Source organism: Trichosurus vulpecula, chromosome 4 (genome assembly GCF_011100635.1).
Source record: "Trichosurus vulpecula isolate mTriVul1 chromosome 4, mTriVul1.pri, whole genome shotgun sequence".
NCBI lineage: Eukaryota > Metazoa > Chordata > Mammalia > Diprotodontia > Phalangeridae > Trichosurus > Trichosurus vulpecula.
Window position 1 is genome coordinate 173399847 of NC_050576.1, and position 19078 is coordinate 173418924.

Genomic DNA, 19078 nt, shown 5'->3' on the forward strand with positions numbered 1-19078 from the left:
TTTTCTCAGAAATGATACTAAAGTGGTTTGCCATTTCCTCTTCCAATTCATTTGACAGATGAGGAAACTGAGGCAAATAGGGTTAAGTGGCTTGCGTGGGGTCACATAACTAGTAAGTGTCTGAGACCAGATTTGGACTCATGAAGATAAGTCTTCCTGACTCCAGGCCTGGTGCTTTAACCGCTCTGGCATCATCTAGCAGCCCAGTGTGATGGTGGGATTGGCCAATGAGGGCCTGGTCCTTGAAACACATACAATTATTCTCCGACTATTGCCAATCTAATACATAGAACTCTCGAAGCTGCATTTAGCCAGAGTGATTCAGGGTTACTTCCATGTCCTGGTTAAAAGCCTTCTAATTGGCTTTGGATCTGGGAGGACGGATGACTCAGAAGAAACTGAGCCAGAACTGAGTGTACATACAAAATGTTCAAATGAATGGTCTCTCACTCTCTTCTCTGGTGACTTTTGAGTAAGGACTGCTGTGAACTGATGAGGGTGGGGTAGATGGGAAGGCCAGCAACCCTGTCTTTCTAACCTGTTGCCAGCATCTTTGAGTCAATATTATCTCTGTTTCTTTTGTTTATTCCTTCCTTTGCTTAGGTGAATGAATATTCTGAGATGGAAGAGCCCAGGGAATAGGTAAGATCCAGAGAGCCACCAAAGCTCTCAGATGTCCTATAGAATTGGTAGCAGAACCCTGTGAAGTGGCAGTGCCTAACAACAGAGGAATTACCTGCACACGGAAGCTGAAAGACAATTCTTCAAGGATGGTGGCAGTTTCAAGGATTGTGAACCATCATAATGGAGAGAAATACAGTCTGTGGACTCTAGGATGGCACTGCCTTACCAAGCCCAAAGGCAACATTTAGGAGGAACTCTATGAAGACTCCTCAGCTGTAAAAAAAGGGCCAAAAGTAAGAGATAGATGTTGGCCACATATGACTCACTTAAACAATAGTTTAAGTTTGAGCTAACTCTCTTCAGGTACCTTGTTTATGCAAGAGAAGAGTGCTCCTAAGTTGGGAGGAATGTTTTATAATTACTACTTTCCCTGTATCTTTTCAGCAAATACCCTTTTCTAAAAGCTAGTACAGTTCTGCTGGTTCATTAATATTAATTAGAGGGGGCACACTGATAGGGGCATATGAGTAATAGTATTAAAATAGTATTAAATAGTATTAAAAACTGCAACCCCTCATTGTTATCTCTAGAATCCTGAGGACAGAAAAGCAATATTCTCACCTCTAAGAACCTAATTGACCATGTCAGTGCAAGTAAAATGAATGAGCCCCCTAATCTAGAAGAGATACCTAAGTCAGTAACTTCTTTCAGATCCAGATAGGGATGATAATCTAGTGTAGACAGCATTACTCTTTACCTAGGAGTATATGCTCAAGGATTGACTGACTAAATGTCCACAGAGCAATGCTAAAGAGAGCATCTAATTTGCTTTTGAGTCAGTGAATACAGTTTCAAATACTAGCTCTGCTACTTAGCACCTTGGATGAGTCTCTGGGTCTCAGTTTCCTTATCTGTAAAAATGAAGGGGATGGATAGATGGCTCCTAAGATTCCTTTCTATTCAAACTTTATGATATTGTGAACATGTAACTAAATTTCAGTAAGGTCTCCACATATCCCAGGGAGGTTGAAAACAAAATGGAGATGATTTAGAAGAACAAAATAATAGCTAGAATAGATTAATAGGATTATTATCATTTTCACATCTACAGACCATTATTAAAAATAAGATTTCCTGGCATTAAAGTAGCTTCCAATTTTTGGTTTGTACTGTGGGATCATCAACATTCTTAAAAAAATCCACATCTCAGGTAAAGCCATCTGAACCCCATTAGAATTATGAAACTGAAATTTCACAGCAAATAAAAATACTCTATTATCTTAATAAAATCATTGTGTGCAAGGGAAAATGGAGGCGAGAAAGACCCAATCTGAAAGCTTTGTTCAGCTCTTCTTACTCCCAAATGGAAATTCTAAACATGCCAGAGAGGAGGCCATCACTAGCCACGTCATCAAGTTGCTCCTAAACCAGCTGTTGGTTTCTAGGTCCTTTTTATACCACAGGTCAGGGAAACAACATAAGAGAGGCTCCTGTGGTATTGTAAATACCTGGAGTGCTTTGAATTGCATGGGGCCAGCAGCTGAGCAAGGGCACTCATCAAGGTTACACTAATGTGCAGAGGAGGAGGGGGAGAGAGGGAGAGAGAGAATGCTCGCTCCAGGTCAGATGATCTGAGGCTTCTCCTTTGGCTTATGACAAAATCTATCCTGAATTTTGTGACATTGTTACCAGAACTCATGAGAAAGTGCTGTCAGGACCCTGTATATGCCAGCACTATGTAAATTTACTCTTATTATTATTATAGTATTATTTACATTAATTGCATAATATAATATTAACATATTATATTATTATTAATAGTATTATTGCATTTGGCCTAAGGCTGCCTCACTTCAATTCAATATTCCACAAGCATTTTAGTAAACCCCTACTGTATGCCAGGCACTATGCTTGGCAGAACTTGATATGAAAGTAAAACATGGTATACAACAAAAAGAAATAGTTTCTGTCCTATAAGATCTTAGGTTTCTTTCAAAGGAAAAGTTCAAATAATTTGATATCACATAATCAAACCAAATCAAATATCAAATAATAAAAAACAACTAAATTTCTTTTCATTTACAGGGACCACCCTTGCAGATCATGGGGTTTACATCCCTGTAACTCTAGGTACTCTAACTCTTCACATTCCAGGGAAGCTAGGCCTAGTCCCTTTACCTCCCTGATCTTTATCACCATAGCTATTTTCTATACATTTTCTGTATAACCTCAAATCATTCAGTACTATGAAAAAGCAAATCCTATGAATTACAGAGTCTTTGGAAGTGATCAGAGAAAGAGGGTTGGATGGCCAATGTTTGCCAAGTAGGAAATTAATAAGTTTTTTTTTAAGAGACCAATAGAGAAGTTTAATTTTCTTTCAGATTTTCAGTTATTTCCTTCCAAGTTCCCAAACAATCTTCCCCACACCCTGCCACCCCAACCCCCTCTCCCTGTAAACTGACTTTTGTCTTCTAAAACTTTCCACTCATCTTTTCCAACTCAGAGCTTGCTGCACTGCAAACACACTATTATCAATAGCGATTCCCATTACTGGACAATGAAGGAATTTGCAAAGTGGAAACAATCATGGTCTGGGCTGTTCCAAGCTAGTGACACACAATTACTTCTTTTTCAAAAATGTTTTATTGATGTATTTTGCTTTTAACACAATGGGTCACTAACCAGTTCCCCATGGCAACAGAGAAAAACAGTTGAGTAAAACCAAATGATAGTGATGAAAGGTGATGACACAGGCAACATTTCACTCCTATAGTTGTCTGCCTCTATAAGAGGTGGGAAATCCAACAGTAGTTTTCTCAGGAAATATTAATGAAGCCCTAATTTTACTTCATATAAATGCAAGGTTTTGTGGCAGGCGGCTCTCTCCTAAAGTTCCACCTTCCCTCCCTCCACCTCCAAGTTCATTCTCTACACATCACATGGGCTTTGGGTAACAGTATGACATGGCAGCCAGGAAATCTAATGTGATCTTAGGCTGAATTATGAGAATTATAGAGTTCAGAGAGAGGTGGCTAGCCCTGTTCCAACCACAGCTGGAATGTGTGCAGCTGGTGGCATCATATATTAAGAAGGTCATTCCCATTACACATCTATAGAAGGGTGATCAGGATGGTGAGAGGACTGCAGATTAGACCACAGGAAAACTGGCACTGTGGATATTTAAGCTGGAGAAGACAAGACTTGCGGGCAAGGCATGAGAATTATATTTGACAGACTGTCACTGGACAAAGAATTAGACTTATTCTCCTTGGTCCTAACAAGGACCTAAAGGTGTAAGGTATTTAAAGGAAAATTTAGGTCTGGTATAAGAAAAATTTTAATAATTGAGTTGCGCAAAAGTAGAATGAATTGTCTTGGGAGGTAGTGGATTCCTTCTCACTAAAGGTCTTCAAATAGAGGTTGGAAAACAACTGTGTGGTCCTCTAGCAACTGAAATGTGTTCTCTAGCTCCTTCCCTAGAGAAGAATTGATTTTCTGTCCCTGGGACCAAGAGGGTTGTTCTTGGAGGCTAGCTTTCTTCCATGTTGCTAATAGAATGAAAGTGATGCTAGGCTCCCTTTCAGACTCCCAGCCCTCTAGGGAAAGTGTCTCCTAATTGCCTCTGATTGGCTGACCTGCAAGGGCAAACTTTGCCTTGGGCCAATAAAGACTGGACACTGAGCTTGCTGTTACCCACTGGCTCTAACTACTTCATTTATTTTAACCTACTAGTCATAGCTCATACCAATTTCCTTCAGGAGGGATCTACTTGGATCCAGTCATACAAGGTAAACTTAAATATGTGTGTGTGTGTGTATGTATGTATATATACATATATGTGTATATATGCGTATATATGTATATGTATATATGCGTATATATGTATATGTATATATGTATATATATGTGTATATATGTATATATATGTGTGTGTGTGTGTGTATATATATATATATGTATATATATATATAGTAACCATTGACAGGACATTCTCGGTGTCACAGGTCAAATTCCACCTTCTTCAGGTGGCCAATTCTGTTTCTCTCCCACACCCAAGGGCCTTCTCTTTGAGACTGCCTCCATTTATAACATAGAGCTTGCACATAAATGGTTGTTTGCATGTTGTGTCTGTCATTGGAATGTAGGTTCCTTGAGAACAAGGACCATTTCGGGGGGGATCTCTTTCTTTGTATAGAGCTTAGCATGGTGCCTGGGATGTAGTAAGTGCTTAATCCATGCTTATTGACAAACTACATGTGTTATGATTGTCCTATAAAGGCAGGGTTGGATGTGATTTCAGGAATCCAGAGTCCATTTTTACTATATTTCTTCCCCTCCTGTTGCCACTGCCCTCAACCTGGGTCTTGTCCCTCAGGTGGCCCTTGTATCTGCCCCTTTTCTTGTGTCCCCTTAAAGCACTAATGCTGTTTTCTATACCTTGAGCAGGTTATTCACAGGTTTTTGTCCCAATGTTTCTGCCGCCTCAAGTCCTCTGGTGACTAGGATGTTCAGGGTTTGTCTTTTAAGACTGAGTGCAGGGAGTATGCTCTTCAGGGTTCCCTTGGGTAGGATCGGGACATGGGGAGGTCGGTGAGTACATGTAAGCTCAGATCAGATCATGTAAGATCAGATGAGTGTATGATACCATGTGGACTTTATCTATGGTCATAGAGAACAATAGCATTGGTGAGGTTGTAGCTTTCTTCCTGAGGAAGCTTCAGAAGAAACTACAGGAAGGGATTGTTCTCATATGTCATAAAGACATATCCTTCAGTACAGCAAATTGAGAGAATCCCTCTCCAGCTTCACACCTAAAGTCTTAGCATTGGAATTCCAGCCCTCACCTCTTGCTTGCTCCTTCCTGTGAGTCTTCCTTTTGATTTTGCATCCACTTGACAATGCCTTCTGTCTCATGTCCCTCCAGATTCTTCTTCTGGTGTATTCATATCATGATTCTATTTATACGATTGTAGTAAGGGACCTCAGGGGTAATCTCATGTGACTCTCTCATTTACAGATAAGAAAATGGAGGACACAAGAGGTGAAATTACTTTACCAATGTTATATAGGCCATAAGTGGTAAAGTTCAGATTCAACTCCAGGTCCCTTGACTCTAGATTGACTTTTCTTTTACCTTGGGCAAGTTGCTTCATTTTTCTTATCTGAAAATGAGGGGGTTGGAATTAAGGAAAGCTGAGGCCCTTGCAGCAATAAGTCTATGATATTATGATCCACTCCACAAACCATGAATGGTTCAACCAACTCCATAGACCCCCAGATGGTCAAAGCCTTTAGTAGCTCCACGGTTTATGGGGCTGCTAGCTGGTGCAGCGGATAGTGTACTGGGCCTGGACTTATCTTTCTGAGTTCAAATCTGGCCTCAGAAATGTACTAGCTGTGCATCCCTGGGCAAGTCACTTAACCCTGTTTGTCTCAGTTTCCTCATCTTTAAAACAAGCTGGAGAAGGAAATGGCCAACCACTCCAGTATTTTTGCCAATAAAACCCCAAAAGGGGTCATGGAGAGTTGGACGTGACTGAAACAACGAAACAACAGTAACAAAATCCTATGGGTGGGCCAAAGTGGGATTCAGTGAAGCAGGTGGCGGGGGGGGGGGGGGGGGGGGGGGCGGGCGGTGCTAGGACGCCTGGTTAGTGAGAAGGTAGATTTAGGACCTTGGTAATTCAGTGAGATGACTGACACTCTATTTGTGCATTTCTATGTAATGAAGATTGAACTTCATGTAGTATCATGGCATATCTTTCCATGATTGTTTCACTCGGCTTGATGTACTGGAAAGACGATTCTTTCCAGCATGCAGTGCCATGAAATGTGATGAACTGAACGAGAATCAAAGGATCAGGACTGGTGTACCAGCTCTATGACTAACAAGTTGTTTGACCTTGATTAAGCCCCTAAAACTCTTAAGTCGTTTATACTCAATCCTTGGTCTCAGCGGCATGCCTATAAATGTTTACTAACCAGTTCTCCAAAAAAACCAAAACAAAACAAACAAAAAAAAACAAACCAAAACTGAGTGACAGACAGACACCCTTTTAGGTTTCAAGTTTAATCTTATTATTATAATTTTTCTGTAACTTTCCGAAATCTAAAACCAAATCAACACAATAAGAAATCAAACCATGATTTGCAGTGTTTGCCTCTTTCTGAAGTGTAAATGCTCACAATGAAAATGCAATGATCAGGTATGAGCTGGCTAGAGGGCACCCCTGCTTAGTCTCCTCCTCTGTCAAGCAAGGCAGTTGGACTGCATGGTCTCTAAGATCAGTGGACCATCAGAATGGGGCATTGAAACAGATGAGATGAGGCCTTATGTATCACAAAAATAAGTGAAAATTTAAATCAAGTATTGCTGAGAGAGAGAGAGAGAGAGAGAGACAGAGAGATACTCAGAGAAAGAGAGACACTCAGAGAGATAGAGACAGAGAGACACATTCAGAGAGAAGCAAAGACAGAAACAGAGAGACAGAGACAGAAGGAAGAAAGTGGTGGAGAGAGAGGGAAATTGGGGGAGGGAGGAAAGAAAGAAGGTGAGGAGATAAACTATTAATATTGAGTTTATTTGCTGATCTAACAGAAATATACTTTAAAATATATTTTATTAAAAAGACACATTTCTAAAACTAGATTTAAATATATTTAAAGATATATTTATATCTTTTGGCTTTACATCTCCTAAATTTTTTCCTATGTCCCTCTTCCTTTTGCTTTGAGAGAGCTATCCCATATAGCAATTTTTTAAAGAAAAAAAAGGAGTAAGAGAAGAAAAATCAGCAAAATTGATCAATATATCAAAAAAATCAGAAAGATATGTAATGTTCCACACCTGTGAACACTCCTTCCCCATCCCACTTCTGCAAAGGAGTTGGGAGGAGGGGCAGGTGGGATGACCTATTTTTACACATTTACTTAACTTGAATGAAGCTCACTCTCGGAGCTAATAAATCATCATTTTTTTTTGTCAGCTGTGTCTCTTTTCCTAAGTTGTTGGTGAGTTTTTATTTTCTGAGAACTTAGACTGGACTTCTGGGAGCACCTTTCATACATTATAAGGAAAACATGTTCTTCTTTCTTTTTCCAAAGCTGAATAAATGCTACCATATAAGAATATAAATTTTGGTTCCTAGGGAAAAAAAAATAATGATGGACATGACTTGTGGTCCCACAGTGCTTAGTGTTAGGAAGGATGTGTGGAATCTTCCCAGTGATTATGTGACATATGAAGTGCTCTGTGGCAAGCCAGGGGTGGCCTTGGAAGCAGTTTTTCCTCTAGAGTTATTTTGGCCAGTGTGTGGTACCTCAAAGTGTGATGAACTAGGCCTCCTGACTTTTCTAATGCTACTCTCTTTCATTTTTCAGGATCAAGTCCAGGCCTTAGCTCACTGATTTTTGCCTGTCACCAATTCCCTTACTTTCTGGAGTCCCCTAAATCTTAGGCCTCTGGCAACAGGAAGACAACAGGGATTTCCTTTTCTCCTAGCTCTCCCTTATTCCCCGATGCCAACCTTTTGGGTAATTTAAAGGGGATCTGCCATGAAGTATTCTGTAAGGGAATACATAAGGTATTGTTACAGTAATGGATGAAAAGGATAATGGTTTCACAAGCTGGCAAATATGTTTATAGTTAATCCTGGCCCCTCTGTCCTAATTACAAGTCTATTGCCTGCTCATCTTGGCTCCAACCAACCCATCTAATGTTCTTTTTCCTGGTCTTGTCTCTAATATAGAGAGGCAGCATGATGTAGGTCAGTAATGTGAAACTCAAAAAAGAAGCAGGAACCACTAAACCACACATAAGGATCCCTATGGGTACTAATTGAGTTAGAAAACCACATATTAACATTATCTATGTTTTGCTATATTTTCATTTATTTTGTTAAATATTTTCCAATTATATCTTAATCTGGTTCAGCTGCACTTGGGAGTATTATGGGCCAGGTGGCTAGTGGGCTGAGCATTCCACACCCCTGGTATAGTGAACAGGGCATTGGAGTTGGAGTCAAAAAGATCTGGGTTCAAATCTCACCTCAGAAATTTACCAGCTGTGTGATTCTTGGCAATAATAATAGCTAGCATATACAGGGTATTTTAAGGTTTGCAAAGCACTTTACAAATGTCATCTCATTTGATCCTCACAGCGAATCCGGAAAGTAGATGATATTATAATCTCCATTTTACAGATGGGAAAACTGAGGCTGAGAAAGGTTAAATAACTTGCCCAGGGTCACACAGCTGGAAAATGTGTGGGACCAGATTGGAAGCTGGTCTTCCTGTCTTCAGGGACAGCATTCCTCCATCCTTCTATCCCTCTACCTTATGTGCTATATATGTAACTTATCTGCACCTCAATTTCTTCACCTGTAAAATGAGAAGGTTGGACTCAGTGGTGTCTAAGGTTCCTATATCTATGATCTTAAGAACAGAATTCAAATGCACTATAAATGATGACCAGCTGCCACTTCACCTCTTTAAGACTCAGCTCCCTCATCTGTAAAATAAGGCTAATAAAAGCACTTACCTTCCACTTACCACAACCATAAACATACTTTTTTTAAAAAGATGAATCCTGTGTTTTCATTAATATAGGAAATTTCTGTTGAGGAAACTCCCCTTTTCAATGAAGAACCCTCTCTATAATGTATACTTTTCTAGAGTTACCTGGGATACCCACTGATAGGTTATGTGACTTGTTCAGGGTTACAAAATCAGCATGTGTCACAGGTAAGATTTGAATCGAGGTCTTCCTGACTCTAAGGCTGTCTCTTAATATAAACTTAACAGACAACATAAATAATAAAAATAACAAAGTCACATGATAGTGTTAATAAAAAGGCTTTCACAATATATGGTATTTGTGAATTTTTTTTAAAAAGCAGAGGAACAAACATACCTATCTTTAATATGATAAATTTAAAATTTAAAAGATCTAGCTTTATTGTAATGGTGAAAAACTAAAAGCCTCTTCGGTAAAGGAAACCCATTGCCACTGCTACTATTTGATAGATATTTTTAGAAATGCTAATCATATTAATAAGAGAACTCAAATAAGTATTCACAAAGAACACATAAAAGAATTTCTATTTGTAGATGATATGACAATTTACCTAGAGATTCAATAAATAACTAATTGAAGCAATTAGTAACTTTGGCTAATATGGTAGGATATAAAATACACCCACAAAATGATATCTTTTTGTTTATTATTTACAAAACTCAGCAAGAGAAATTTTTTTTAATGTCATTCCATTCTAAGTAATTATAATACATATAAAACATCTGGAAGTCAATCTACCAAAATGTAATAAGGACTTACGGAAATGCAACTATATAGCACTTTTTGCAGATATAAATATTTAAATAAATGGAGAGAGACTCATATCCTGTTGATGATTCATTCTAATATAATAAAAATTCTGATTTTTCCCTAAACTAATTTGCAGATGTATTGCCATAATAATTGAATTACCAAAGAATTTCTTAAAGAACTAAACAAAACAATGATAAACTTTATCTGGAGGAACAAAAGGAAAAAAATCTCAAGGGACATAGTGTTGGGAGGAAAAGGAATATAGAATTACCAGATCTCACACTATACTCAGAAGTAGTAATCAAAACTAATTGGTACTGGTTAAGAAAGACAGAAAAGTCTAGAAGAGACAAGGTAAGCAAGACCTAGAGAAAATCATATAGAGTAGTCCAGTTTTCAATAAACCACTGGGGCAAGAATACCCTGTTCAACAAAAACTACTGAGCAAGTTAGAAAATAGTATAGAAGAAATTAGGTTTATACAAACATTACTTATGTTTAAATGGCTATATCATCTTAATATAAAAGATCACATTATAAACTAGAAGGAAAGGAAAGATCTATTATATCTTGTCTGGCTATGCCTTAGGGGAAGAGATTCATAATTAAATAAGGTATAGAAATGAAAATAGAAGGTAAAATGGACAATTTCAATAAAATTGAAAAATCTGTGCATCAACGAAATCAGTCTATCTGGAATTAGAAGAGAAAAAGTTAATTGGGAAAAATATTGGTAGTGAATATCTCTGATAAAGGTTTAATATCTAATATATAAAGGAAATTGATGCAAATATCTAAATAAAAGAGCCATTCCCCATTAGACAAGGATGCAAATTATATGAACAAGACATTTTCAAAGGAAGTAATGCAAACTATTAATAACCAAGTGAAAGAATGTTCTGAAATTACCAAAATTAAGATGATAGCAATTTAAAACAATTCTGAGGTTTCATCTTACACCCACTAGATCGGCAAAAACTCAGAAAAATGAAAATAGGTAAGATTGGAGGGATTATTGGAAGATTATGTATTAATTCACAGTATACAGAGCTGTAAATTGGTCCAACTATTCTGGAAAATAATCTGGAATTATTCTAAAAAAATCACTTTAACTTATACCTATCCTTTGGCCCAGCAATGCTATCACTGCTCATGTGTCTTACAAAGCCAAAGATACAAGAAAAAAGTTTTACGCATACAAATTATTCAAGGCAGCAAAGTGGTTTTTTTTAACAAGAAAAATCTAGGAAAAATGTAGATATTTATCAATTGGTCAAATGACAGAATAAATTCTGGTAAAAGAATGTTTGAATGTATTGGAATATTATTAAATCTAAAGAACTGGTGCATATGAAGAACTAGTAGAAACCTGGGAAGACTTACATGAACTGATTCAGAACAAAGTAAGCAGCAGGCCCAGGAGAACAATTTTCATGATGATGACCATAACGTAAAGAAAAACAACTTTGTGAGACTTAGGAACTCTGATCAATGCAATGATTCATCATGACTTCAAAAAACTTGATGGTGAAGCATGCCTTCTGCCTCTTGGCAGGGCTGGTGTATGATAGGTGCAGAATGAGACATATACTTTCAGACATGGCCAACATGTTGATTTGTTTTGCCTAGCTACACTTATTTGTTACAAGGCAATCTTCTTGGTGGGGGGGTGAAGTGGGGGGGAAGAATCACTGGAAAGTGATGTGTCATTTAAAAAAAGAGAGAATAGAGCGTCAACAAAAACTATTAAAAAGAAAAAAATCAAGAAAATTAAAAGATCAACAACCATATGAAAATGGCTCCAAATAATTCCAGATGAGAGAAATGCCACTTTAAACAACTCAGGTTTTCTCCCATACATACTAAATTAGACTCACTAATGGAAAGGATATGACAATTATCAGACATCATTGATCATCCTTGAGACTCCTTAGACCAAAATTCTCTTCTCTTTCTACCATTTCCTGATATGTACTGTCTTCCTTTTCTTGAAGCTCTGTCACACACAGGGGTGGACTTTGTTGTTCAGTCACGTCCTACTCCTCATGACCCCATTTGGCATTTTCTTGCCAAAGATACTGGAATGGTTTGCTATTTCCTTCTCCAGCTCATTTTACAGATAAGGAAACTGAGGCAAACAGGGCTAAGTGACTTTCCCAGGGTCACTCAGCTAGTAAGTATCCAAAGCCAGATTTGAACTCAGGAAGATGAGTCTTCCTGTCTCCAGGTCCAGCACTCTGTCTACTCCTTCCCCTGGGGGTATATGAGTGTTCAGGGAGGAATACCACCTGTGGTGTGAGGGCTGGCCAAACCATTTTCAGGGCTGTTCATCTGCCTTTGGTGTCCACCTGTCATCCAACTCTCACCTGTAGGTCCAAGAAGTTGTAGCACATATAAGGGCCATACCCTGTTAAAACCAATTTGGTAGGTGGGCTAAACCAGGTTGAAGGTAACTAACAGACCTTAAACCTATCAGTCAGTTAGGGGAATGTCTATCCCAGGTGGGGAGAACCTGTGGCCTCGAGGCCACATGTGGTCCTCTAGGTCCTCAAGTGCAGCCCTTGACTGAATCCAAACTTCAGGGATTTCAGTCAAGGGCTGCACTTGAGGACCTAGAGGACCACATGTGGCCTCGAGGCCACAGGTTCCCCACCCCTGGTCTATCCCAAGCATGTGAAGACTTCCCCCCTGGCAGAATGGGTAGATGAGAACAATTGGTTCAAATGGCCATGAAAGCAGCTGAAGCAAGTGCTGGAGAGCACTTAAAGATTGGTCAGACACCAAAGATGCCAAGGTCATTCACCGCATCCTGGGCCATCACCTGTCATCTCGACTTTTGTCTCACCACTGAATTTTGATGAGGGAATGAGGCTCCACAGTCCCGCAATTCTGCCTCAGTTAAATCCAATTCATGCATGAGTCAAGATATCATCCTGTGATGTCATTTGGTCTTCTTCAAAATGAAGGATGGACCACAACATTGCCTTCCTCTATTATTATGTAAGTTCCTTCAGGGCAGAGATCCTTTCACTTTTGCATATGTATGCCTAGTGCCTAGCACATAGTAAGAACTTGATAAACACTTTTTCATTTAAGTCCTTCCTTTAAAATGCAACTGAAAATAACAATGATTACCAGCCTAATTCTGATTAAAGATAGTAGTCAACTTTTGCATGGGGAAGAGGTGATAAAACACCTTTTCCTCCTCTTAGAAGAGAGGTGAAAGGGACTATGTCTAATTTTGCTTAAGTTTTTTTCCCCTTTGTTCTATGGGGAAGGATATAATATATATGAAAAAGATTGTGGGCGAAAAAATCTCCTCAGGTGAAAAGTCAGTAGAGACAAATCAATATTTTTATGAAGTGAAAGAGGCTTATCTGTTTGACTAGCAAAGCTCACTCACCAGGCCACAAAAGATCTGAAAAGGCCTCAGGTTATCTGGATGCAGACTCAGAATCACTGGGCTAACAGTTGTTCATCGTTCATACTTGAAGAGGACCAACCACATCATGATGTTTATGTCAAGGTACAGTATGTCTGATTATGGCTGATGAGGCCAATACAAGTTCAGAAGGCTCTACCAGAGGTCGGGTACAAGTAGTCCATCTGACCATTTGGAGGGGAGATTTCTCTAGATTTGAACATCTTATGTTTCCTTTGTGCTACTGAGGTTTCATTTTGCAAAATAGAGCACAGTGCCTTCTTTGATGCAGGTACACCATGCTGGGTGGTCCTGTACCAGCATCTCTCGTGTCTCATAATCGATACTAAAATTCTTTAGAGACCTTAAGAGTGTCCTTTTATCACTTCTTCTGACCTCCATGTGAGCACTTGCCTTAAGTGAGTTCTCAGTAAAATAGTCTTTTGGGTAAACATATGTTTGGCATTCAAACAATGTGACCAATGCATCCTAGTTGTGCTCTCTGAAGTGGAGTGTGAATGTTTGGCAGTTCAGCTCGAGAGAAGATCTCAATGTCTGGTACCTTATCTTGCCAGGTAATCTTTAGACTCTTCCTAAGACAATTCAAATGGAAGTGATTCAATTTTCTGGCACAGAGCTGGCAAACTATCCAAGTTTCATAGGTATACAACAATGAAGTCAACGCAACAGCTTTGCAGACCTTCAGTTTGGTAGGCAGCCTAATACCTCTTCTCTCTCACACTTTAAGAGCCTCCCAAACACTGAGCTAGCTCTGGCAATGCAGCATCAACCCCATCATCTCTGTGGACATCCCTGGGAAGCATATTGCCAAGGTAAGTGTATTTATCCACAGCATTCATAATTTCTCCATTTCTCTGCTTGTGCTAATTGTGTCTGGACAATCAACACCAAGAAAACAGAAGTTTTCCCCCAGCTAGCACTGTGCCACCCATACATGGAACCATTGGTTACAGCAAATGAGGCTAACGGTAGGAAGAGATGAGAATCAATTATGGGTTTCACTTTGTTTGGCAGCCTTGGGTACTACCCAGTGCATCAATCACGTCCTGGCTGCTTGAGATGTCTCTTTGAGTTCCTGGGCATGGCTCCAGCCACCCTCCTGCTCAGCTCAATGAGCCACAGCTGCTGTTGTACAGGATAGCAGTTATCTTAGGAATCATTTAGTCCAGCGTTATGTGGATAAATGTTTAACAACCTGATGGGGGGGAGGGGAGATACACTCAAGACACACCTTTAAGTTAATCTACATTATTAGCAAATGTCTAGACAATGAACAAAATAATAAATCAAACTGTGGTTTATGATATTTGCCAATTTCTTAGGTATCAATGCTCACATGAAAATTTAACATTTGGGGCACATACATGGCACAGTGGATTGAGTGTTGGCTCTGGAGTCAGGAGAACCTGTGTTCAAATCTAGCCTCAGATGCTTACCAGCTGTGTGACCCTGGGCAAGTCACTTAACCCCGATTGCCTCCTTACCCCCCAAAATCCAACAATCAGCTCTTTTAAGCCAGTTTGAGCTCTAGCACGTTCTTGATAAATCCAAACTTTGCTATTTCTATAGGAAGAAAATGAAGCTCAGAGGCCATAAAATTACTTTTCCGAAGTCATATAGCTAGCTACCTTTCTATAAATCCAATTCTTTTTTTTTTTAACCAACCTGGAATTCCACATCCCTTCCAGAGGTCTAGTATCGGTCCTTTTAAGTCACCCAAGTCCATAGTGAGCCACTATAACTCCCAAATTCCGTATCCTTTTAAATCTAAACCCATGTCTTTACCAGACCTGTAATGAACTATATTTTTTAAAATATTACATTAGGATTTTCAATTCATCAATCCATCAACAAGCATTTATTACACTCCTACTATGTGTCAGGCACTGCAGCAGGCACTGGGGATGCAGTGAGACAGTCCCTAATCCGAAGAGGCTCACATTCTGCCAGAGGTGTTCAATGAGTTCACAGGGAAGTACTCATGGATACATGCAAAATAAATAAGATAATGGATTTAGAGCTAGAAGGGATTAGATATAAATAGAATATGATTTCAGTGGTCAGCCAGTTGTCAGGCATTTATTAATGCGCTAAGTCCTATGCTAAGCTCTGAGATCACAAAGAAAGACAAAGCAATCCCTGCCCGTAAGGAGCTCCCATTCTAATGGAGGAGATAACATATAATTAAAATGATATACACAAGTAAATAGAACATACTCTCTAGGGAAAAGCTCTAGCATATGGGAAGTCTGAAAGAAGCTTCCTACAGAAGGTAGGATTTAAGAAGAAACTTTTGGGGAGCCAGCGAAACTAACTGGAGATGGGGAGAAAGAGTATTCAAGTCATGGAACACAGCCAATAGAAAAGCATGAAGAACAGAGATGGGGTGAAAAAAGTAAGTCAGCCAGAGCAGTTTAATGCTACAGTGCATAGAGGAGAATAAAATGTAAGACTATTGGATAGTAAGGGGCCAGACTGTGAAGAGCTTTAGAGTCCAAATTATGTATGTGAGTCAGTTGAATTTATTGACTAAGGATGACATGGTTAGACTTATGTTTCAGAAAAATTACTGACAGAATCAGGAAAGGTCTTTCAGAAGAGGGGCATTTGCACTGAACACCTAATGGAGTTGGACATACCAGTGTGCATTTTGTATACCCATAGAATAAATTCCTTGAGGACAGAGACTAGTGGGTTTTTTTTGGGGGGGGGGGAGGGGAACTCAGAGGAAGAGTCTTTGCATCCCTAGTGCCTAGCATAGTCCCTTACAGTTTGTGCTTAAAATGTTTGTTAAACAGAAATGAATTATTGCTATTTTATGATAGTCTACGTAGACCAAGTACCTATACAGTAATACTACAGATCTGGCTCCTTGCCCTTCTTCCTGCAGCATACAGAAAAGCAGGCTGTCACTTCAGTAATAGGAAGTGTAGTATATAGACTTTGGCCACCAGGTGGCACTACTATCAGTCCACTGGCCAAGTATCTTCGTTAGAGGGTGTTTAGTGTGCACACTTTGGCTTTCCCAATGACTAGAGGGTGTTTAGTTTACAAATTCTTAGAGTTCTCTCTGTTCTTATAGTTAGAAGCTCCCACATCTCAGGGCACCTGGGTGCTAAATTCAATATATAGATTGATGAGTATGATATAAAATCTATCTCATCCCATCCCATGCCATCCCATGCCACGTTATCCTATCCCATCCCATTCCATCCCATGTCATCCCATCCTATCTTAGGCTATGATTCAAAATTGCTAAAATAGGAAACTTGCTGCCTGTGCTTTCAAGTCCCTTGAGGCTTCAAGGACTAAACTTGGGAAACTTCCTGCTTTCAAATGACTAACTGGATTCATAAGATATAGGTGATTGCCTTTTAACTGGTCACACGATTTAATAAAACAGAGCAAAGTCACTATAAAAGAATTGGCACACAGCAAAACTATAAAGCAGGTGCTTCACCCAATTGTCTCATCCTCCAATTCCTTCAACCACTCTCAATGCCCAGGACATGGGAAGAAAGATTAGGGGGGAAGCAGTTATGTGTTTTAAATTCCCCAAGATTGGCAAGAAAACAGAGAAAACAGGGGCAAAGTGCCAAGGTTTGGCAATGGTAACCTCCTGCTCCATCTTACAGCAGCTGGGGTTTCAAGGCAGCTGCCTGTCCTATTCAGTCTTGCTCTGGTCTCATCTCAGGTTGCTAATCTGTCTCACATTCCCAAAGCCTTGGCTTTTTATGTGCTCCAAATCTCCACAATGACCACAACAACTCTCCAGGATATACCCCAGATCTTCTATCCTATCACCCAACATGAGCTGAAGCTATAAGAGTTCAGTGATCATGGTGGGATCTACAAGTAACAAGTTAATCCAGGCTCTTTGCCCTGTTGAGCACTTCTAGTCTTAGAAACCTCTCTTCCTGTCACCTCTAGGAAAGAATGGCAAGGTATCAGGAACCTGAAGTCTCTTCAAAGGCAAAGACTTCTTATTATATCTATCCAAATTATTTTAATTTTCCTGTCTTCAGAAAGTAATGGACCTTTATGACCATTTTTATGCTTCAACCCCAGCTCTACCCACTGTTTATTCTTTATATGATCTAGTCTGTCAAGCAAAGATTCTGTCATGCTTGGCCATTTGAATAAAGAAAATCATTTTCAGGAAGGGAAGGGAAGGAAATTCCACCCAAGGCAATACCATCAGGGTTCCTATTGACCACACTGGTGAAACTGATTCAAACTTTTATCAGCCAACAGTACTACCTGATAGTCAGGGAAATACCATGGACTCTAATGACTTAATACTTGGCCAGCCATTCGGCTCATTGCAATTACCAGGAACAGTAAGTCTTCCAACCAAATTCAGTCAGGACTGGTTGTTACCAGTCAGCAAACATTTATTAAGCATTTACTTTGTACATACCAGACTCTGTGCTGAGTACTAGAGATACAAAGAAAGGCAAAAAGTTCCTCTCCTTAAGGCAGAGGTGGGGAACCTCCTGCCTGGAGGAAGTTCCCCACCCCTGCCTTAAGGAATTCACATTCTAATGGGGGGAAATATGGAGAAAAAAACCATATACAGGATACATACAGAGTAGATGGAAAGTAATCTCTTAGGGAAGATACTAGCAGTTGTTTGGACTAAGAATGGTCCCCTGTAGAAAGTGGGATTTGAGCTGAGTCTTAAAGGAAGCCAAAAAAGGCAGAAGGCAGAGATAAGGAGGGAGAACATTACTGTAAAAAATATTTAAAAAAAAGGCATGGAGTATGTGTGTGTGTGTGTGTGTGTGTGTGTGTGTTTAACAGCAAGGATAGTGTAGCTGGATTGCAGAGTTTGGGGAGGGGAGTAAAGTATAAGATTATTGGAAAAGTAAAGACTCTGGTTGTGAAGGATTTTAAAAGCCAAAGGATCATATATTTGGTTCTGGAGGTAATAGGGAGCCACTGTGGTTTATTGAGGGGGTTAGGGTGGGGCAGGTGTGTGTGTGTGTGTGTGTGTGTGTGTGTGTGTGTGTGTGAGAGAGAGAGAGAGACAGAGAGACAGAGAGAGAAAGGAAGGAAGAAAGAAAGAAAAACTTTACATCCATGATTCAATGATTTTAAGCTCCAGATTTCATTTTCCCTAGATACAGTTAATTTTCCTACTAATTGGTATCATCTTTTTGAGGGCTACATTATTCACTCAAATCAACAGCATAAGAGTGTTTCCTAAAGGATAGAACCAAAATATGTTCTTCTGCATAGTTAAAAACATGACTCAGCTAACTATCACCCAGCAAGTCAAGAGACCTAGCAATCTAGGAGACTAGGAAAAAAAAAAGTGTAGCAACATGGCCTACTTCGAAAAAGCCAACTATAGAGAGTAAAACCAACAATGAATCACTCTAGTATTTAGCCCGTCAAGACTTATGGAGCCCTACTAAATATTTCATGCTATGTCTGTAGATTGGTTTAGAGCTTTGAACTTGCTCAGCAGAAACTAACTCAAAAGTTGTGCTAATATTGGCTCAGAAGCCAGATCTATGTCCCTCAGCTCAGGTAGGGAGCTCTGCTGGGATCCGGGGCACCTTTTCATCACCAGTGTAGAGTGTGAAGAAAAACTTTTTAATGATCAGAGCTTTCCAAAAGTGGAATGGGCTGGGCTGCCTCACTGCAAGTCTTCAAGTGGAGTCTGGATAACCACT